Source organism: Anser brachyrhynchus (assembly GCF_964034855.1).
Source record: "Anser brachyrhynchus genome assembly, chromosome: 1".
Classification (NCBI taxonomy): Eukaryota; Metazoa; Chordata; class Aves; order Anseriformes; family Anatidae; genus Anser; species Anser brachyrhynchus.
Window position 1 is genome coordinate 94,735,696 of NC_137694.1, and position 23,507 is coordinate 94,759,202.

The 23,507-nt window shown below is 40.4% G+C and overlaps 2 long non-coding RNA genes across 2 annotated transcripts in view; one reads left to right on the plus strand and one right to left on the minus strand.

The window, feature by feature from the left end:
* The window catches only part of LOC308191721, a 71,746-nt gene extending 62,691 nt beyond the window's left edge, over positions 1-9,055 (minus strand). Inside the window, exons 1-2 of the long non-coding RNA XR_013948225.1 lie at positions 8,963-9,055; positions 5,009-8,791 (exon numbers count right to left, since the gene is read on the minus strand). This is a non-coding gene — a long non-coding RNA (uncharacterized lncRNA). The remainder of the gene's footprint in view (positions 1-5,008; positions 8,792-8,962) is intronic.
* Positions 8,979-19,697, plus strand: LOC308191723. The gene is made up of 2 exons (XR_013948226.1): positions 8,979-9,101; positions 18,348-19,697. It is a non-coding gene; the product is annotated as an uncharacterized lncRNA (long non-coding RNA).
* The last annotated feature ends 3,810 nt before the right edge of the window (positions 19,698-23,507 follow it).

Here is a 23,507-nt window from a genome sequence, read left to right on the forward strand (position 1 = left end):
GATGTTCAGCTATATTTACTGGTTTTAATAAAACAGGAAACTTTAAAAGGACACATTTTCCACTTAATGGTCCCCAAAGGTTTATCACTTGAGACATTTGGCACCAGAGCCAAGGGGAAGTTCATATTGCTGCTGTTCAGCTGTGCTTTGCCTCAGGTTAACAAATACTTCGTGTTCTGGTGAAGCCAGGCTCCTCTTTTTTCCATGAGCACAAAATATTTGCTTTCCTTGGGGGGAAAAAAATAAAAACAAACAAACAAAAAGCCCCATGTGTACAGAGATGGCCAAGACTATTTGCAACTGTCTTAATTTAAGGGCAAAAAAAATCCTCTTATCTCACCTGCAGAGCAAATTTAAAAAATGAGAGCAGGAAGAAAAATGACTTGCTGAAAGGAAGTTTTGAGGATGCTATTAGTGTCCAAATACAGATTTATATGGCCTCCCTGCAGCACTCTGACATCTTATATGCCCTTTGGCTTAGGCAGATATTGAAAAGGAAGTGGATACAAGTTCATTGCTGACATATTCAGTCTTGATGTCTGTGCTACATGTTTATTCAGTGCCCAGCAAAACAGTACCTTCCCTCCACATTAGGATCTTAAAAGTACAATAAAATGACTAGGAAATTATTGGGGGGGGGGGGGGAGGGGGGGGATAGGAACACAGTAGGGAACGTGACGGACAACATGTATTCCCCAAATACACTACATAAGTGCTGATAGAAATCATGATGCAAAGTCATTTTCTTCAATGCAAAAAATGAGTAAAAATACACTAGTTCAGTGTCAGTGGTGCTTTACACAGCACTATTCACATAAGTATCTCCAGGTACTATTAACTAGGAGCAAAACTCATTCTTGAGTACATAAACTACCTCATATCAATGTAAATATTTCACTTCAATGGCATGGTTAGTGGCATGGCCATAAAAAGAAATAGCGATACTGGCTGTACGCATTCTCCTATAAGCATATCCCACAACAGCAAACTACATCACATCCACTATATGAAGAACTTCAGCTATTAAAATAAACATGTGCTGATGCGCATAAGTGTATGTACGACCTGTGCACAACTGAGGAATTCCACCTCTGAGTATCCTACGAAAGGTTAAGAAAAACAACACTCATGCATGGACGAGCCCTAAGTAAGGAACACATCTTAGGGAAGATGCCTGGCTAAAACATCAGTGTGCAATTAAGGAAGGTGGTAATCCTGCTCACGTAACTGTGCAATTAGGGTAATGTCACTTTCTATTTCCACTTGGTAAAATGCTTTGAGATCCTCAGATGAAAGTTCTGCACCAGCGTGAAGCATTTATACCTTCATCAATGAAGCAGATGGCATTTGGTATGCTTGTTTGTGTGTGAACTCTGTAGTCGTCACTGTTATAATTAGTTAAGAGTCATCTCCTGCTCTGTTGCACACACCGCTGTCTGACAGCCTTCAGTAAGGGCTGGTGTTTTCACAGGAGCGACTGTTTCTTAGTGGTATATAAGTACACAGCTTCCACCCCTGTTTTATCCATGTGACTATACTTTAAAACTGTTATGCTGTATATGAATCATGGAATTGTTTGGATTGGAAGGGTCCTTAAAGAGCTCCATGCACTCCAGATGCTCATTGACATGGAGGGTGAAGTTCCCTCCTCGCCCTCCCACCTGTCCTTCCTACAGAGACTGTACCCTCCCATACCAACACTCCAGTCATGGGAACCATCCCAACACAACTCTGTGGTGGTAATGAGGTCATAGCCCTGCAGGCGTGCGTACACCTCTAACTCCTCTTGTTTATTCCACATGTTGAGTGCTATATGCGTTAGCATAGAGGCATTTGAGCTGGGCCCCGATGAAGCTGACTTACTGGCTGGCATTCCTTTGTGCTGCTCTTCAGGTGCTCTCCTGCTGATCTGGCCACTGATCCTCACTAAACACTATCAAGTCCTCAAATATTCCCTGACCAGTTAGTCCAGCCAGTTTTAAAGATTTTCAGTGAGCTTCACTCAGGTCTTCCTCAAGAAATAAGTGCTATTTTGTACTAAGTAACTCAGTTTCTCACATCTAATCTCTATTTCCCTTGGTGAAACATGTGCCCATTATTTCTAGATTTCTTTCATAAAGAAAATTTTCCAGCCTAGGACCTTACTCTTTGCAGCTGTCTTTAGATATCTAAATATTATTATATCAGATATGTTGTAGTCTTTTTAATTTCAATGAGAAATATGCAAAGCACTGTGTACCTCTCAGCTCCCTCCAACTTTCTGCTGCAAGCCCATAACTGGATAAAAGGGACTCTGGAAAAGAAAACAAAAGAAAGGAAAAGAAAAAGGAAGAGGGAGAGGGAGAGGGAGAGGGAGAGGGAGAGGGAGATCAGACATAGGACCTATCCTTTGAAATAAGTGCTGTTTAGCAGACCAAAACCGGAAAACAACCATAAATATGTTGTAATTATATCAGCCACAAGTTGTGTTTTGGGTTTATTTCACAGCAATGGGAATTACACTGCTTCTACCTTTGCCAATAAGAACAAAGTACCTTTAAGCCAATAGGCATGGATATATCTAACTAAGAGTAAATACATTCCTGTTATTGACTGTGTGCAGGGAAATGTGTTACAAGCCACAGATAAGCCCAAAAAGAAAATAAGAAGGAAGTTTGAGTGATTCTTGTTAACACCATCACATGCAAGGTCAAAGAGGGTCAGGTGCCCTATCCTCACAGAGTGATGCACCCATGCAAATGCTCAGGACTCCTTTTGCATCTTAGATCACCTCATACTCTGAAATCAATTTCTATGTTATAGAGATTGTATAAGTTCAAGTAGTTCTTAGACAAAATCTGTTGCTTACAGAAATTCTGTTTTCATTTGTAATTCAAATTCTTCAGATGCAGTTATTGCTTTTCTCTTAGAAGAAGGGCAATACCTAAGACAAAAACATTTTGGAGAAAAGAAAAGTAGAAGTATTTTTTTCTGCTCTGCATTTTACTGGATAATCACTTCTACAAAGTAAATGAATTGCTGGGCTGAATCAGGTAATAAATCCATTAGTCCAAGCATCTTGTCTCTACCAGGTACCAGCAACAGAGACTTCAAATCCTCACAATCACACAGCAATGTTCCCACAAGGGATGTTTCTTACAAAACCAGGGCACCTTAGATTGGTTAATGTCTTGAAGCAGAAGAGCTTAGATCTTTAATACTACACCCCAGCTAGCATACAGCTGCAGATACTCACTTCATGGGAAACCTGTCCAGTCAAACTGAATACCCCAAAAAGAGTATCCAGAAGCACTGAGTTTCACAGGTTAAAAAGAGGCATTTAAAATATATATATATATATTTTATATTAATTTTCATTATTTCCTCCTTCACTTATCTTTTCAGAAACAGTGAGAAAATGTCCAAATTACCTCTTTAAATATTTCCTTAGTTTTATTTGTCGTCACAATCTACTTGATCAGGTCCTAAAATTTTCAACAGGGTTTTAAAATCTCTCTGTGCCTAAGAATTCCCACTGCATTTATTTACAACTCATTGATGCCTTTTCAGCAATGAAAGAACCAGGAATGAACAAGGTAATAGTAGCAACATATTTGTGTCACTACTTTCCATATTGTTATCTACTGCTTTCCTGATATATTTTACATCTTAAGTCCAAACCTGTGTAAAGAGCTACCCTTGGTGTCTCGTGGGTACTTTCCCTGAATGATTTAATGGAGCATCAAGACCCGAGGAAGTTTTAATCTATCTTCTAGCCAAGCACAGATCAACTTAACCAAAATCATTCCTCGTGTGTCTCATCTGTTCTTAAAATTTATAGGAAATAAAGTTTCAGAGGGCCTACAGATAGACAACTCCAACACTTAACTGCCCTTAGTGTTAGAAGTTTGTCTGAACGTTTAGCCTAAATTTCCCTTGGTGCAATTTAAACCCATCATGATTTGCCCTGTTCATATGTCATAATGCACTGGGCACTGCTACAACAGATTGACTTGCACAGCCTCACTCTCAATATTGGGCCAGTAAGTGGTTTCAAATGACCATTAACACAGGCAGTTGCTGTGGCACCCAACGCAATGACTGCAGAGTTAAAAGCAACCCATTACCTGACCTTAGTCCACATGCAGTTTTTCATAAATAGGTTTCATGTTATGTAAGTGTCTGAGGAGCTCTGGCTGTTCCTTCTTAATAATACATCAACATCAACCTCCTCATCAACAGAACAGACACAAGCCTTAGCTAAAGGCCATTACTTTTTCTTTTTTTTTTCCAAAAATGTGAGAGAGACTACATTTAAATTGAACCCTAGAGGGTGCTACAAGCAATGGCCTGGTGTCTGAAACAACCCCTATGATTCAAGCTCCGATCTGGCTCAAGATTTGGTGGGAAGCCAGGTTCCATCATCAACTCAAGGAGTGAAACACATACAAAATTCATATTGTATCTCAGTCCCTATCTGTGACCAAATACATCCTGCCTGCCTGGGTTGTTTTTAACATAGTACATCTAATGCAAAAAGAGCTGTTGGTAGGGGGAAAAATCTTCACAGATTAAGGAAAAAAATAGTTCATTCAGAGTGATGTAAAATAAAGCTCATTTCTATTTTAAGTTCTCCTCCTCCTCCTCAACCCCTCCTTAGCTTTTAAATAAATGGAAAAAGAGTGTTAAAAGAGAAGTTGCTTGAAATTAGGAAAAGATAGCATCTTCTTTCAAGAAATAGGATGTTCCTTAGAGAATATATAAAAAAAAAAAAAAGTACTTTTCAGAATATTTTCCTTAGAAATAAGAAAAAAAGACAAAATAGACACAAAAATGTAAAAGAATCTCTGTCACCAAATGTACTCAGACACAACATTTGTCAGAAAATGAGAAAATGTTTCATATTAAAGAAATTTGCAAGACTTGCACTTTGTGGCTCAGGCTACTGGCTTGTGCTAAAGTGGAATAGCAGTTTGTCTTTCAAGGCCATGCAGCAAGAGGAGCAGAAAGCAAAGAAATAGTCACTTACCAGCAACAGCCACTGTCACTTTGGAGATGCTTGGTCACTCCGCGTGAACATCCTATGTTCTAGATTAAGTTTCCCTGTCGATCTTTCATCTCAGTGTAAATCAACTGGCCTTACACCAGCTCTCTTCCTAACACCATGCTTTATCATCATCTTCATCTCCTGCATGGAGTAGATCTTTCCTCCAAGTGCACTTTAAGCCAGAAGAGATTTACTTGGTATTACATTGATGCAACTCATGAAACACAACATGGAGTCTTGCATCTCTTTCCAGACACTAACATAGAGCCTGAGGGCAAGTTACCAAAATAAACACCTGTTTGCTCCTAATCAGCTTGTCAGGGGCAAGGATGGTTTCCTCCAGTCAGTTCTCTTTGCACTGACCCCTTGAATAACTTTATATCATCATCCAAAGGAAAGCAAAGGCTGATGGTTACCCACATGCAACACTGTTTTAAAGTATATTGTATTATTATTTATGTACATATACTCATGGGTTATTGGTAAGTTTATGGGAAAGATCTGCACAAACCAGAACAGGAAAAAAACATGAGACGAGGCTGTCCTTCTGGGAAATTCTGATATTTAGAAGAAAGTAATTCTTTTACACTAATATTGTTAAATTTTCAACATATTCCCAACAGATGTGAGACGCTGTCAAGCACCTGATGAGGTCTTTACACTTAAAGAGCTCCTTAAATATTGATGTGAATTGAATGGGTCACTTTATTTTTTAGTTTATCTATATTTTACGTTTTATTGCTTTGAGAGTACTCAAATATGGAAACAGGAAGAGGATGTACTATCATATGTGTAAACCACCAGAGAGAGCAATATGAAGACTAAATTGAAATCCAAATCTCATACACAAATTATTATGAACACTAATTCCCGCATATTACAAAGCAGCTTCTTTGTATGTATGACATTGCCTTTTGCACCCAAACATGACTTTAATTAAGATCTAACTTATTCATGACTATAATTCAGATCTAACTGCTAGTCTAGTCAAATGAGTGTAATTAGTCCCAAAGGGCATTTCTAAGAGAACTAGGTTTTTCTTTTTCATCTCTGCGTTTAGGCAAACACAATAGATGCTGGAAGATCAGTCTGAGAATCTGGAAACTTTAAGAGGTTTGCAGAGCTGGTAGGGAAATTCTAAGCAAAAACATGGTTAAAAAGAACTTTCACAAGACTCATTTTGTTTAATTTATTCTTGCAAACTATGCAATAGGAATGAAACAATGGAGATGATTAAATAACGTAAAGCTCAAACTTTTCATAATGATTTCCTTGTTTATTAATATAGCTGCACAAGTTTAACCCATCCACATATTACTTTAAAAGGGATTAATGATGGGGGTAATCAGTTTTGCTCCTGTCCTGCAGAGACCACTAATAAACTAGTCTCCTGCGTAGGCTGACATTGGCATAACCAAGCCAAAAGGAAGTCATATCTAATAATTTATATTCATCAAGTTTTCACTGTGATAGCATCCCAATCACAGAAAATCCATACCCTACTCTGCCCAGAAGGCAAAATAATGGCAACAAATCAGTCTACGTGATTTGTTCTTTCTTCTAGTGTACCACAACCCCTAAAGCTGCTTTACTTTTCACCCTACCCCATCTCCCCACCTACTTTGTGGCACCTTTATCCTCTGTCCAATGACTCCATCCTCCCCTGCCTAACCACTCATCATCAGGTCATTCTATCCCAAAGGGAAGCTAATAAAAAGTTTTTGCAGCAAGGACAACCTCGTTCCTCAGCTGCTCCATTCCCAAAACAACTTCTAAGGTAGATTACAAGGAATTGCCCCTCAGGCCCAGCTTTGCCAAGCACTCTGTCATGCTTTATATCACCTACTGATTCAGAAGACCGTGCTTCTGTGGTTGTACCCATGAATTGTCCTCTGGATTGGTCACCGATTATGTCTGAACTTCCACACACTGAACCCTGGGGACCAGTGCTTTTCTGACTCTCACAGAAGGCTTTTAGCCCACCTCTAGGGGAGACTCAACACAGTTATTAGGTCACTTGTTTTGAAATGATTCCCAAGGGAGGGAAAGAAAAAAAAAAAAAAAAGAAAAAAAAAAGCAAAGAAAAAGAAATGCAGACAGTAAATTTCACAAAGAAAGAAGAAAGCTGAACTCATAATGTCAGGATGGCAGCTAATACATATGGCTCGTAATATAACACTCCACTCAGATAGTACACATAAGGAAGGCTATTATATGAACTGAGATCACTTTTGAAAAAAAAAAAGTGGGTTTTAGTGTTTGTTTTTAAATTGAATTTCAGGATACTTAAATTAAAAAATGAAGTTTTTGACGAATGTTTTGGAGTGAACTCAGCTAACGAAGTAATAAAACTCAGGGTTTGATTCTGCTCTCAGCATGCTTTTCCACCTCTGTGCTTCCATCATTTTCACTAATTTTCACCTTTGAATGTAAAAAGACAATCAAGCTCTCAAGAGATTAATCATTTAATTGTTTGCCATTTGTCACAAGGTCTCTGTTAAGATTAAGCGTGACAGGTATTCAGTCAGTCATGAACACAAGACAATTATTTTGATCTCAATCCCAACTTGGTGAAGAGCATTCAAAGTTTAACAGGGAGATGTAAGGCTTGCTTAATTTCCAGAGGCATTTTCGAGTTTTTACATCCCACACAACTCTACCAAGAAAAGACAATGACACTTCAGGAGGAGGTAACTGGATTGTGCTGGTTAAATTGCTCTTGACTCAGTGAGGTTTCGGGTGATGTACTGCCTCAAATGACAGGAGTCTTTTTTCTAAATATGTGTGTATATATATATATATACACATATACACACACATACACACTGAGCAAAGCATATACGAGGTTCTTCACAGTAACTCACCATACACAGTGCTAAAGTAAAGCTAAAACTGAAGCAAGACTGACAGATGAAAAAAGCCATTTAACATTGCCATTTGCATCAAGTCGAAGATCAAAGTGCACTTCCCACATCCTTTATCAGGGCTTGCTGATGGACCTAACACTCAGCAGCGTACACAGTAATAATAGTATACTGCTTGATATGCAAACTTTAACAGCTTGGGCATGCTGCATAATGAAAGACAACAGACAGTAAGAAATCTGAGAAGAAATAAAAACCTATTACACTATCCATTTCATCCCCTCACCACTATAAGATTTCACTCCATAATAATTTCATAACATTTATTCTAGTCTAGTTCTAAAGTGCCTGGGGTGAAGAAGCTTCCTCTGGGATATTATTCACAGCTTGATAGAGCTAGGTATGAGGAGGCATTTCCTAATACACAACACTCCTGTTTCCCTTTGAAATTTCATCCCATTACTCCTGGGCAGCCACCCTAAATCAATATTTCTTTTCCTTCAGTTATTTGTCACCTTCAAGTTTCAGCAACCCACTCCTCCTGCTTCCATTTAATAGCCCGTTAGTATCTTGCTGTTCTCATCTCTTCTAGTAACATAAACCGACTCCTCTCCCCGCCTCCCTTATTCCTGCCTTTCCCTGAAACTGTTGGTAACTCTTTGGCAAGTGCATTGAGCGCTCCATCCTCTGCAGAGCACAGATCCAGGGAGCCCTAACTCCCCCTTGCCCACTGCAGCCCTGCCTCATTTTGCATCCAAGGCCATCTTCAGCTGGGCTCCAAGTTCCTCACCTTGCCGATGTAGTCCCTTCTCTGCATAATGTGCAAATACACAAGTATAAGTGCGTATGTAAATCGTTGACGGGATTTGTTTTAGATGGATCTATAAGCCACGAGGTGATTCTGGCAGTGAAAGAAAGAACAGTGCGATTAGGAACGAAGACCACCTTTTCTTGGGATGCATTTTGCCTGGAAGCTGGCAGGTGGCAGTGCATCCTTAGGAATGAGCTATGAAAACTTTGCCACCGCAATTGTTGTTCATCATTTGAAAGGGGGGGGGGGGAGGGGGCGTACCTTTTTCTCCTTCCTCATTCTCTTCACACTGCTTCCGTCTGATAATTTTCTTTCCTCATGTTTTCCTTCTTCATCTTAAAGATGATTTTCCACTTTTAAGGAAAACGATTTGTTGCAGGCCCCGGCTCTGCTCATGCAGGTACAGTGACAGTTTTGGTATATTCCTAAAGATACGGTCTCCTCATGGTTATTTGAAAACATTAACCTACAAGGTCAGTAACAGGTGCACCAAAATGAATCAAGCTATTTCACACAAAAGCTGAAGGAAGAAGGAATCTGAGTTACCAAGCTTGCTGATGCAAACTGGATCAGCTAGCTAGCTCAGCCTGCCACGGAAATACGCATTGCTGGTCCTTGATCAAAGAGAAAAAAACTTATCTGACTTCTGCATGAAGCCTAGATGAGGCTGGCTACCAGGTAGGAGAGGAGAAATACTTTGCTGATACCATGCACACACGGCCTTACCTCAGCCAGGGAGGGCAGCCTCTGCTTCAGCTCCGCAGGTGAGGCAGACAGCTCCTGAGTGAAGGTGATGGAAACTCTGAGGAACATTTTCAGCTTCATTCCCAGGGCCCAGCACCGGACAGTGAGTTAGGAAAGAGCCAGGCTGACTCTTCTGAAAGGCACGTTACAGATAGGGCTGTAGAGCCAGGGCATTCTTGCTGTTCTCCGTGTAGCCTGTGAGCACTAGTCTCTTACCAGAGTCTGCAGTGACTCCCAAAAACTCCCACACAGGCCCTAAGTCACCTTGCTCCTCACCTTCCCTACCTTTGCCTACAGGAAAGCTGGGGAGGGACTCTGTGTCAGGGAGTGGAGTGATAGAAATGGCTTTAAACTAAAAGAGGGAAGATTTAGATTAGATATAAGGAAGGAATTCTTCACTCTGAGGGTGGTGAGGCCCTGGCACAGGCTGCCCAGAGAAGCTGTGGATGCCCCATCCCTGGAAGTGTTCAGGCCAGGCTGCATGGGTCTTTGGGCAACCTGGTCTGGTGGGAGGTGTCCCTGCCCATGGCAGGGGGTTGGAACAAGGTGATCTTTAAGGTCTCTTCCAACACAAACCATTCTATGATGCAAATTTTACCATTTTTGTATTTTGGTATGGGCTCACATTTCAGGGTTTGGAGTTAGGAACCATTATCTTGCTGCTTGGTTTGTCATTCTGCTCCTGATCCAAAACCAGTGGAGACTTTCTTCCAGCCCCAGCGCCACATGGATCAGACCCGCACAGCCCCTGTGTAGCAACATCTGCCTAATTGCTCGGTTCTTGAAGCGAACTGTTATCAAAATGGAGTTCAAAAGAAAACAGAAAAGAATATTTGAAGGCAGGGGCAGTACTATGGGAGTGAATAGGAGTGGGAATTTTAAAAGCACTGCAAGGTAGAAAGCAACAGCTCCCTCAAGTGTTTCAGACACCCATTGCAAGGAGATTTAAATACAAACAGCACTGCTAGATAGATACATGTCCAGCTTGGCTGAATGAGCACACAGGCAACAGACCAGGTAAGAATAGAAGCAAAACTAGAATGAAATGTAGGACTAAACACCAAGAAAACAAAATTCCCCAAACATATACTTGTTTTTCTCCTTGAATACTCCCCAACAGAAATTAATGCCAAGTTAACACTTGGTATATTTAAATGCAGATTTGGCAAAGCACCAGTAAATACTCTATTGGGAACAATTGTACAGTGGCAAAACTACGGATGGTCTACAAGGACTTTTTCCAGTGCTAGATTTTGTGCTTTTAGAATAGTAAATAGAAAAATGACAATCCTTCCTTCATGTGTGATAAAAACCAAAGAACTCATGCCAAAATATTGTACCATATATGCAAATAGCTGAATGCAAATTACACTGTTATCCTTGTCTATACTCCCAAGGAGCAATAGCATCTTTTAAGCTCTTTCTTCTTCACATACAGTGGATGTAGCCGTCCGTGACAAATTTGTGTTTTCTTTTCTGAGAAGTAATATACTGTATTCCTCAGTGGCAGAGAAGTGAATGGAGCTGCCATTTAGGAAATTTAAATGTTTACACCCAGAGGGCAATTAAGTCAGTTTTATATGATAATGTTATAAATGAAATGCTAATAAGTACTGTAAATGGCCATGTAATCACACCCCGTCATTTGCCAATTATTATAAAAAAAAGAAAGAGCCGAAAGCCAGCTGTAGATGACGTACTACATCAAATGAGCAAATGCAGGTACTGTACAATATGCAGCCCTGACAGTGGCATTTTATAGCAGGAATTCAATTTTCTAAGCAATGTCTGATTTCACCTTTTATTATCATGTCTGTAATAATAATAATTTGCTCTGACACAGGCATTTTCTTACAAGGATCGCCAAGGGATTTATAAAGCTGAGGGTTGAGATTTCAAAGGAGCTGGAGGGCATACCTACATCAGCATCTGTATGGTGCTTAGGGATGGTTTTACCAGGGCTCCGGGGCTGTGGGATGCAGCTGTGCTCTGGAAATAGTTTAGATGACTTCTTGTGTGATTGCATCTGAGCGAGACATCCTTAAGCAGAATTTATTTGCTATACCCTTGTATATACATGTTTTCTGGACCATCCCTCCTTCCAGGACCTCAAGGGGGGGAAGTTTAGACAGCTCTTAATAGCTGTAGAGACATACCTTAATTAAAGGCTCAGACCCCGCTGAAATTCAGCAAAGTTTCAGGGAATTTCATTAAAGTTTTTCTGATCATAGATTAAAACAATTTAGGCTTCAGTCCTGTCAACTGTCTTGCATGTGAAGTCTTCTCAAATGAGCCAACCTCTGGGCATGAATGCCCCACCTCATGGAAAAGAACATGAGCCAAACATCGAACAACAGGGATATACACTGTTGGCCGCATTACATATGTGGGTAAACAAAAAGTACAGCCCATATCTGACCTCTCTTCCATATCAGCCCTCTAATGAAGAGTCAGGCAGGGTCCTGAATCACTTTTTCTAGGACCAGTCAGGTGCTACAAAAGCTGAATATCGATTCAGTGACCAAGGATCACGGTTTCACTGTCTTTTCACAATATCCGTTACAGCTGATGCAGGAATTGGCCATTTTGCCAGACAGTATTCTGGGGGGTGGGCAGAGAATTTATTGATTAACTGACAAGAGCAAAAGTATCAAGGCTGACCAATGGTTGAATGGATGCATCTCACCATACCTATTGCAGCATGAGGTACTTTAGTAGAACAGAAGTTACTTTGTCCATCCTAAAGCAACCCATATGTGAAGACATTTTGTCCAAAGCCAGCGCAATTGGTGGGAAACAACTGGCAGAGAAGGGAGGAAACACCTCCCACATGGGTGCAGGATTGCATAGTTCCACAACAGCAACAGACAATTTTGCACCCAAAATGCAGATTCACGAACCATAGTATCAATCTGTCTTTACTGCTAACACAGCAAAATAACAGTATTTTCATCATAAGAAGAATTGGGTCAGGCATTTTAAGGTAGTACTGCCTTCCTCAGGCAAGGAAAAAACATCCTCCATTAGCATGCACAAAGTTTGAAAAATAATACCTCTGACATCCATTCTTTCAGCCTTCAAGCCCTCAGGGAATCACTTTTTCAAAATCTGCTCTACCACTAAGACTACCGGGAACCTTCTAAGCTGAGCCTGAGTTTCTCACCTAGCCATCAAACTCCAGGAAAAGAGATTTCTTCGCAACAAATACGAGTGGATGTATAGCAACACAGAGCTGGCAAAACTGCCCGTGGGTAAAGACCAGGAGTGAAAAGGAAGACTCATGTTCAGAGCTATACCAGAAGATAGCAAGTGAAACATGAATTCCAACACTACTCCTGAGAACTAAACCAATTTTATATTTTTACATTATTTCACAAGCTAAAGGCCTTCAGATACTCAAGAGAGTTTTATACTTGAGAACCCAAGACAAAGCTGAAAATACTATAACATTACGTTTCTTAGGCTGAACTCAGCTACAGTAATTCTGACTGTGCTTTGCTAGTCAGACACTGACTTCTACATCCTCTTCCTTTATGGGTATTGATCATGAGCACTGGCCAGAAGGGTACAATAAACATACATAATAAACAAATATAACTACTGTATAGGAGAAAATGACTTGATATTGATGGTAATTAGCTGGCAATTTCCATGCTTATATTTGGGTTGAGTAAGACCATGAAACATTTTCTGTTTCTGTTGTGATAGATGAAGCATGACAAAGCAAGTCAAGAGCTTCACTTCTGACTCAGTGCAAAAGGAAACAAATGGAAAACTTCTCCAATCCACTGCACAAAGCATACTGTTATGTTTTTGCACAACTCAGTATAGTGTAGGGGGAAATAGCATTTAGCAAATATTTGAAAAACAGAAACTACAAATAATGTCAGAGGAGTTCACCTGCGTGCCAACACCTGGTGAATAAGAAGTTGGTAGACAGCAGCCACAATGCCTCATCTATTTTAGCAATGATATAATGAAACCCCCAGCCCTTGTAGTCTCAATGAGTAAGGAAATGTGAGCAGCCCTGTTGCAAGCCAGACTGAAGTCTTAGATTGGATTTGACACCATGAGCAGGGAAAAGTGGGGAGTAAAAGGTTTAAAATCCACATTTGCATTTTGTCTCCATTCACACACGCACACTAGACACAGCTGAAGGCTATGCTCAGTGCCTCAATTACACTGACAGGCCATGACTTGAACACACATTTGATCTTTCATTTTTGCCTCCCAACAAATATAAGGAAATACCTTTCTTCAGTGGACTCCATATATGTGCTTGCTACCAGTACTACATGAATCCATGAAATATTTGCATTTTCCTTTCGCCTTCCAAACCTGCTTTAATTCATCTCCTTCTCTCATCGCCTCAAAGAGCAACACAACTATCTAAATTAAAAAAAAAGAAAAAAGAAAAGCAAGTTCAGACAAGTACTTGGCAGACCAGCACACATGACCAACTAATCAGTATGCCTAATATGCTCTCCAGTGGCACACTTTGCTTGTGTTTGTGGATCAAGTTCCGTCTGTATTTGCTACAAAGAGCACACTCCACAAAGCTTTAGAAAAGGCTTCCTTGGCAGCCTTTGGAGGAGCAGGGATTTTGGAAGGCACCATCCTAGTGCTGTTCCTCAGAGCACGTACCAGAAAAGAGCAAGCCTGCTGAGGAAAGGAGCTGCAGGATGCATCCATATCTACCTGCCACAGCTCAGAGGAACACCAAGAGTGAGGTGGTGGTGGTGGTGGAAAGCAACAAACAAGAACTGAGAAAAAGCAAGGGCAAAATTTCCACTGTAGATTGTTTGCTCACATTACCCTCAGCAACAGGTTTTTCAAATCCTTCATCTCACTGGAAAAGCAACCCTACTCAGATTTGCAAGAGGAATTAAAAATTCACTAGCATTTCTCGTACAGTGTTTAATAGGGCCATTACCCATGTTGCTCAAGCAGTACGTGGTTTGGTTTTCTACTTGAAAGCTTTCCAATATCATCCTGCAGGAAATACTAGTACAGTTACAGAAATAAGCAAATCCCAAGGACTTTACACGAACTGTGCATATTAGAAAAAACATGTTAAATAGGGTAACCAAAACTGCAGCAGGGATATCAAACAACAGATTTGCTTAAGCAACAGAAAACAAATAGGAGGAAGTCTCAAATGCATCGTGCATATGTATTAGCACAGCTAGGAAGGATGGTTTAACACTGCTGCCATGCAGACATGAGAACTGAACAGTGGCTTTTGTAACAGTGATCCTGTAGGAGGCATTCCCATCTAAACACAATTCACAAATTAAATCTGACTTATTTACAAGATAAGGGAGTTCCCCTTTCACCAGTTTCCCCTACCTCTCACAGCCTCCAGCCAATGGGTATCCAAATCCACCTCAGGACTCAAAGGCTAAGCAAGCTCTTTTCAGTCAACACGTTGTCAGCAAGGCTTCTGAAAACTGAATTCAGTGAAATGGCCTGAGCCAATGGGGCACGAGTGAGAAAAGGGTCTGGCTCAGCATTCAGTGGCTTTTTCTGCAACATTAGCTGCAAGTAAAAGAAATAATAGCAATAACACTCAGTTTTACTCTCAGAAGAAAATAAATATGGCTGGGCACATTCAAGGAACAGAACTGTTACATGAAGAAATGTTATTTCTACATATTGCCTTTACTTTTCAAAACACCTATTTTTAATGGAAAAATGCAGAATAGCAAGATATGTGTAATATACCTAAAATGCTTAACAGATACATATTTTCAATGGTTGAAGAGCCATTCAAAATCATTTCACATTTCCTGAACTAGTTCTAGAATAACTGGAAAATACTTCATGCATTCCGAATACATCTATACTCTTGTAACACAATCTGCTCTAGGTCTAAGTGTCAGAAAGAGTTATAAGGTGAGCAATTATAACTGAGCTGGTAGCTAAAGTACAAATGCAAGACCACAGGGTTTTAGAATGAGAGGAGAAATATTGTTTTTATTAGAATGCATTAGGATCTCATTTGTCTAATTCCCAGTTTAATGATGCAGCCTCTTGGCAGAAAAATAGCTTTTCCATTAGTTAACTTGATTCCTGTGAGGGTGGATTTTTTCAACACTGAAAAACTTTAATATCAATTTGATTTTTTTCCTCTATTCAAATGAACAAGCACAAAGGGTTGTTGTGTTTTTTGTTTTCTATGATTATTTTTACTGGGGAGAGGGATTTTGTCTGCCCTGTTTTGGGGAAAGGTGGTTTTTGTGAAATGGATCATCACTAACCTAAGTTACTTCTAATTGTAGCAGCTTATTTCCATGAAATTATTCCTGAGTGAAATGTAGCTTAATTTCAGTGGAAAAAATAACTGTGGAAATGCCTCATTTATTCCTATTGATTTGAAAAGCAGCCAAAAGATCATTGTCTTAAACCCACTGCATTTTATTTTTACGTAGAAGTTAGTTATTGACAAAAACAGCCTCAATTTTAAACTACTAAAAAGTTAATTTTAAGAAGATCTATTTAGCTTTATTTGATCAAAAAAAAAATCATGAAGTTGGGAAAGTCCAGATTTTATATGCTCAGCTTTTCCTTATTTTGCCTGTAATCTATTTAATACATTTTGTCCATGTTGTGGTTTCTCTCTACTCAAAGCAATTTCTAGACCATTTTTCCTCTCAAAATTAAGACAATTTAAAGTTAGCAGTAAAGGAATATAAACTCATCTTTATGCTGGGTTTGCAGAAGCAGGGAAGACATATTATTTAAGAGAGAAGGAAAGAGAAGAAAGTAGGGCATGGAAGAAAAAGTAAGGAAGAAAACAATGAGGAGCAGGAAGGCAGGAGGAACAGAGCTGGAGGCTGGCAGCTGAGGAACTTCTCCAAACCAGCGGCAGAAGACAGAAGCAATCTGAGCAGAAATGATGTGTCAAGTCCCAGACACACACCACCACCTCTGTGCCTGACCCTAATGAGAGTTAGCGCAGTGTGACATGATAGCATTTCTCACGTTTTGACTTATCAGTCAGGACATGCTTCCTGTGCAATTTAACTCATTTCAAGAAGTTTTCTAAACTCACTCATTGGGAAAGCTTTATATTTTCACATGTTTTGTTAGGTAGGAAGGGGCAGAGATGAGATTAAAATTCCCATGAAGCACATGTTTTTGGAAGATATAGCTCTTCAGAAGAACAATCCATTATGAAGCTTCTTATCAAGCTATTATGAGAAGTAGGTCACTGTAGCTCCGACTATTCACGTCACTTCTTCCTTCCAAATATCAATCACTGCCAGGTCTTGGCTAACATAAAAGGAATCTCTCTAGCACTGAAAAAAAAAAGAAGAAAAAAAAAAAGCATTTTCCTAAGACATCAATGCCTTATCACAAAAGCAATACTGAATTTGCTATATCTGCTGATAGATAATTGTTATAAGAAATAAGAAGAGTGAAGATTTTTTAAAAAACACTCCTGAGTTTCTCATAAGTTGATGCTTCAGGGCGTTAGTGGGCTTGTGTCATTTATCCCTAGGATATTTCTATTTTTTCCTTCCACAATACCCTCCATGTTATGCCTAAGCATGAATTAAGTCTGTGATGTCACTGAGGCTTTTTGTTCTCCTACCCTTCCCCTCTCACCATCTTACAAATAAAACAATATTCCTGTCTCCTCTCACGGAGGAAGGAGACGTTGTTCCCTCCTTTGCAGGGAATGTCTGAAGATATTAACAGGTCTTTGCACCATACTTTTTTCACCTGCCATTCTCACAGAGGACATCAAGAATATGAGCGAAGTAGTGTGATTTGCAATAAACTTGTGGGTTATCTAATGTCTTTCAAGGTCAAACAGATAAGCATAAGAAACAATACCAAACCAGAGGTTATCACCCAATGTCCCTGAGGCTCTCTGCTTATATTTTAAGGAGTTCAGCTGTCTGCAGCTCCTTGCTCTGCACAACCCAGTGACTGCTGTGGCGAGCTGCTTTGCAACAATCATATCTGGTAACACAGAAGAAAACTGATTTGACCCTCGGTGTCCGGGCACATGCAGTAGCACTTGTCTTAATTGCTGAAAGTTCCTTACCATTCTGCCTCAACATCTCCTTGCTCCTGGAGGCACTCCACAACACCCTTCAGACTTGCAGACTAAAAAGGCCAAATGCACTCTCTAATTGACCCTGAAATGAATAAGAGAGACAAGAACAAGAGTGTAGGAATTCTCTTCGTGTTTTTTTTATTTCATCAGTGCTTTGCACTGAATTCTCTGCCATTCTCTGTTTCAAGGTAAATAATGAATGCTTTTTACATCTTCTGACATTACTATACACAGCCCTTCCCATGCTGACTGTCTTCGTGACCTCATGGGGATGAGCATGTATGTGGTGCCAGTATCCTTCACTGAACTGAGAATCAGTACTCTCGATATCTGTTCATGCTGCTCTTTAGCAACTGAACTGTAATATGAATGAAGAGCTGGTGATCGTCTCAGACAGTTAAACACCCACATTTAGTGCACTACTGTGAGCAAGACATCTGCCACACAGCCTACAGGAGACGATCATCTTTATGGAGTGGAAAACAGAGACCAGGCAGGATATTCTAGCATGACTAAAATGTCACTAGAGGTCTATGCTTAGGCACCTGCACATCATCCTTAGTCACTCCTTCAATCTGAGTACAAAGGGATTATTGGTCTGACAGTTTCAAGATTTCTTCAGTTTCCTCTAAAGGGAGGTTTAGTAAATCATTTGAAAAAAGCATTTGGATGTTTAGTAAATCGTTTGAAAAAGCATCACTCAAGAAAAAAAATAAATGCAAAACAAAAATACTTAAATCCCATATATAGACAGTTAACTAAACTATTTGGTGGGTACAGCAGAGCCTTCTGAGAATGAAAGATCTCACTTCTCTTCTTTGTATAACTTCACAGGTCCTGAGTCTCACTCCCACCAGAAGATAAAGCAGAGAAAACCAGCGGAGACTGGTTTTGGACACCAGACAAACTCCATCTGCAACAGAACAGTCAAGAAGCTGCTGCAACTACTAGATTTCTGGCAGTTTTGTTTTTAACCTAAGGCATGGCAGCAATTCCAAAACACTAACATAACGGTGATGCTACATCTCACTTGGTCTCAGACAAGATACCTGACTTCAGAAATCATGGTTGGACCTGAGGCTCTGCAAGACAGATGCAGGGAGCACCTGGACCCAAAGATTTAGGTGTGAAACAAGGACAGCAAGAACAGCAATTCCCAAGTCTGTCAAAAACAAGCTCAAGCAGACCACAGGCCATTCTGCACATAAGCACATCAACAAGTCAAGTTTCTGTATTAACTAGAGGTACAAAGCAAACATCTTCACAGATTATCGACAGCAGATCAGAAATTCAAAACAATACAACTAATTCCTCATAAACCTGTATTCATTGAGGGAGATCTGCCAAGGAGCTCATACCTGCCATTTATCAGTATTTCGTTGGCAGTTAATTTCAGCAGCTCCAGCAGCAGCTTTCCTGCCTTTACTCCAAGCCAGAGTGATGCCTACCTTGAAAGAGTTCGCTCTAGGGGCCAATTTCAGAAGGATGGGCCTGAACATGAACATATTCTGTGTAGACAGTCAAAATGGTGCTGTTTCACTAAAAGGCTTCCTAAGATTGCCTCTTTTGAATGAAAGTACTTAATATAAAAGGAAGCATCTTTTTGCACTTGCTGCTTGCTTTTTAACTGCTCTGTCACTATCCCTGAAAAAGCAATTTATTCCTCCTTGACACCACCAAGGAGCTTATTATGCAGGTAATAAAGGGCATCTGTCTGGTCTTTGACCATTGAAAAAAAAAAACCACAAATGATGTTGCCATGTCATAAGAGAAAAGATTCTCACAATATTGCAGTACAAAGTACAGTATTATAAAAGCAAAGCGTGATACTACTCTGCAGCACAAAGTCATTTTCTCAGAACTAATCTGGGTGATGTGAAATGGCCTTGTTCAATACTCTAATGATTGACAGACATGATATAAAATACCAAGATGGATATTAGCTGCAGGGCTCTGAATCCTCCCACCGCTCGTGGAATGAGACAGTCCCAGTAGAAAAGAGGTATTGAGTTGTTGTTGGACTGCAGGAAAACAGCTCCACATCTTTCAACAGAAGCCAAGAGATAAAGTCAAGAATTTTAAGTCATCTCTTTATGTATAGATACATAAATTCCTGATATGCCGTATGTTTTACTTCATTTGTGTGAATCTAATCTCTCTAATAGCCCATCTGCTAAAATCTGACTGCGGCTGTGTACTCAATCATAATATTGCTAGCTTACTGTTGTCACACCTTCCTCTGCAGTCAGGAAAATAAACACGTAGACTTCAGAGCACTGTTGTCCCTGGCTATAACCTACCTCTCTGACATGCCCGTAGCTGGAAAGTGCTGTAGCACATGCTTAAGGCAATTCCAGTCTGGATTCAGAAAAAACATCTCGGCCTGATGCATTTTCATCCTTCAGTTGCAAAACCTCTCTTCATTCTTGCTCATTGATCTTAATGCTGGTTCCTTCCCACTTCTCTGTCATGATCTGATTCAGTGCTAAGCATTCACTGTCCTTGAGATATGCTTTTCAAGGAAGATCCTATACAAGATGCTCTGATTTATTCAAGTGTAATAGAAGGCGTAATAGAGATGCACTTAGGAAAGCAGGCAAATTGTCCTCATGTTGCTTCAGGAGGACTTCACACGCAAAGCTGAGTGTTTTACAGCATTTCAGTTAGCTTCTGGTAGCTACCCTATGCCGGGTGTCCTACCCAGCCATGGGAGCTGATGAAGGCAGGCAGTCACCACAGCACGGCTCCCAAACAGCAACCTTATACCTCAGCTTTCCTTACAAACACTTAGCTGAGACATGTGCTACAATATGCAGAGTAATCCTAAAACCATCTCCTACTCACCCAAACCAGACCCGTGTTGATGAAATCCCTTGTCTCTCCCTGATTTTGACGCAGCATAGCTCTTCAGCTGACTGAGTGAATAAAGTGAGAACAAACTTCTCTGAGCTGTCCTTACAATCTTCACAATTCATGTGTTCTCTGCACACCAGTCCTCCACATTCATCTTTCTCTGGAAGAATCTCTGACTAGCTAAGTCACCAAGTTACAATAAAATGTAAAACGCAGATAGACTTCAGTCCTAAAGCAAGCTTTATAGTCTAGGAAAGCAGAAGAGGTGTTCCAGCCAAGCTGGAAGGATGCACAAATTTTTTCCAAAGAAAAACCTACCCAAAAACTACTTTGCAAAAAATGGCTTTCATCAGTACACCTTCAGCAAATACATAGTCAAGGGACATCAAGCAACAATGAAATAACATTGAGATTGCTGCTTATCATTTTCCTTCTTGGGTACTTTTCCAGCTGTTCCCTAACTTCTTTAAAAACAGCAGAGAATCAGAAGCACTAGGGACACCAGTGAGCTATAGCACAACTTAGAGGGTAAAAAACTTTAACAACGCTGAGGAAGATCTTGAAAGGTGAATAATAGAGAAGGAAAGAGGTTTCGGAGAACTTCTGAGGTAGGAAACTAAAGTGTCAGAGGAAAGAGAATCATTAACAGAATGAAAAGAATGAGGAAAAGCAAGCATAGCTTGCACCACAACATTTACATGTCTCTGTAAAATACATGTTTCAATGTTTCATTCAGCGATTCAAACGCGATTCATTTGTGAGGCAACTATTTGAGAGGCTGGGTGGTTTTTACCGCGTTGAATCCATTGGTATGGATACCATTAGCTATTCCGTTGTATATCCACTGCTTTGCAGTCATTACAGATGTATTTCTCACGGGGTAAAGCTGTTTTGAGAGAGTACAAACAGCAGCAAGCCTCAGCTTCTTTGTCTGCAGGCAGGACAAGACAAGCGATCTCCATACCCACCTTAAAGGAGATTATTGGCAGCCCCAGCACACCTATAAGCGGAATTAAGCCAGTCAATCACAGAAACAGAAACAAGAAGCGGGATGTAAGAGTCTCTTCAGATTTCCTCCTCTGCAAAACTCATAAAACAATAAGAATAGCAAATAGCCTCTGCAGCATCAGAGGAAACCTTTACAAATCATATGAACAAACAGCTGAGGAAATACATAAGAGGGCTGTCTTCTGAGAACGCAACTAGCCTGCTTGCTTTATTTTATTAACTGTAAAGGGCCCTCATGCTGGTTTTACATCCAGGTAAATCAAAGGATATTTCTGTGCAACTTTTTTGTGCAACTCAGTCCAGAATAGAATAGACAAAAATGATACTGAAGCAAATGGAAATCAGTTTATTTTCAATTTTGAGGTAAATGCAAAAATATTAGCATAAGGTTGTGCTGTTGCTTAAATTTCGGTTCCTTCATGCTCCTATTTCTTCCCTCCAGTATGATGACAACAGCAAGTCCAGGTTCAATATATTGAGCATCAGGATTTATTTGCTGAAAACTTACCTGGAGGAGCAGTAAGTTTGAAATGTACCAAAATGAGAACTTATTTTCTAGACTGTTAGTCAGCGTACGCTTTTGTTACTGTCAGTCTGGTCCCATATGCCCCATCCTGGGTAAACATAAATTGAGAAAGCAGCAGCCACCAGTTTGGCATGACCGTTCCCCACCACTGAAGGGAGGGCACTGGCACTCAGAGCCAGAAGTACAGCGCGGGCAGAGCTGTCACAGCTCCCTCAGTGGCCATGACCCAGGGTTACACCAGGACTGCTGGACAGAAGCAGCAGAGTGATGGCCAAGGCAGGCATCCACCCACCCATGGAGCAGCAAGAGCTAACTGCACCCATGGGAATGCATGAGGTTACAGTGCCAAGCAATCCTAGAGAAGCAGGCCAGGTCAGAATAACATCAGACAGAAACGGTGAGGCAAAGCTGCACCAGGAATAGCGCCAAGGATTAAACCTTTGGTTTGAGCAGACAGGGTTCAGGAGCAAGGCTAAGAATTAAGGCACAGAGCACATGCTCTCTTTAATCTGTTGGTTCAACCCAGCTATGTGCAAGAAGGGACTGATCCAGAAGCACTGTCTAAACTGTCAAACCAGAGTCAACTGGTTGATCCACATGACCTTCTCAAACCATTTCCCAACCTTGTTTTTACAGTGTCGGTACCCTGTCAGGACTGGATTTTTAATGTAATTTCCTGATTAAATAAACTTTTACTTCGTAGCATCATTGTCCCTATCATACATGAACAGTGGGACATGGAACTGAAACTGACAGCAAAATCTCTCTGAACAAATGGAGAAATGGTAACAAGGGCAATCCAAAGCAATGACGGATGGGAAACAGACTTCAAACACAAGCTTCACAGGTACACCTCTTGCAGAAGGCTCAGGCCTTCTGCGTTGAATCCCATGTGCTTTTTGGCATTTGGAGTAATCACACAAGAAACATGGAACTCATTTCTTGGCACAAGAAAAAGGTAGTGGTGACTGGGAATAGTAAATATGGATTTACCAAGGGTAAAATTGTGCTTGACCAACCTGTTAAAATGACTAGATCTGTGGTTGAGTGCCAAGCAGGTGTCATTTACCCCAGCTTTAGCAACATTCCCAAATCATCTCCATCAGTATTCTTCTAATCAAGTTAGATTGTTGTGGTCTGGGTGGGTAAACAGCTTGTGGGGGAGGAGGGGTCTGTATAACCAGGAGCATGGCCAGCAGATTGAGGGAAGCATTTTTCCCCTCATTACTCACCACTTGTTGGATCACATCTAGTATCAGTCCTCCCAATGGTAGGAAAACAACAGTTGACTGGAACAAGCCCAGTTGATCACCATGAAGATGGCCAGGGGCTGGAAAACTTGTCCTGGGGGAATACGCTGAGGGAATGAAGGTTGTTCTGCCTGGAGAGAAGCCTTTGGGGGACCTAATACATTTAAAGAGCTTGCAGATAACTGAAAAATGCTTTAAAAAAATAATAATAAAAAAAAAAAAGGCAGAACACCATCATGAACTCATAGCACTTTCTATTCTACGAAGTAGAAATTAGAGTAGTGATTGAAACAGAGCCCTACTCCAATTGTGTCTGAGTTTTGTTTTTAAATTATTTAATATAAGAGCCAAGCCACA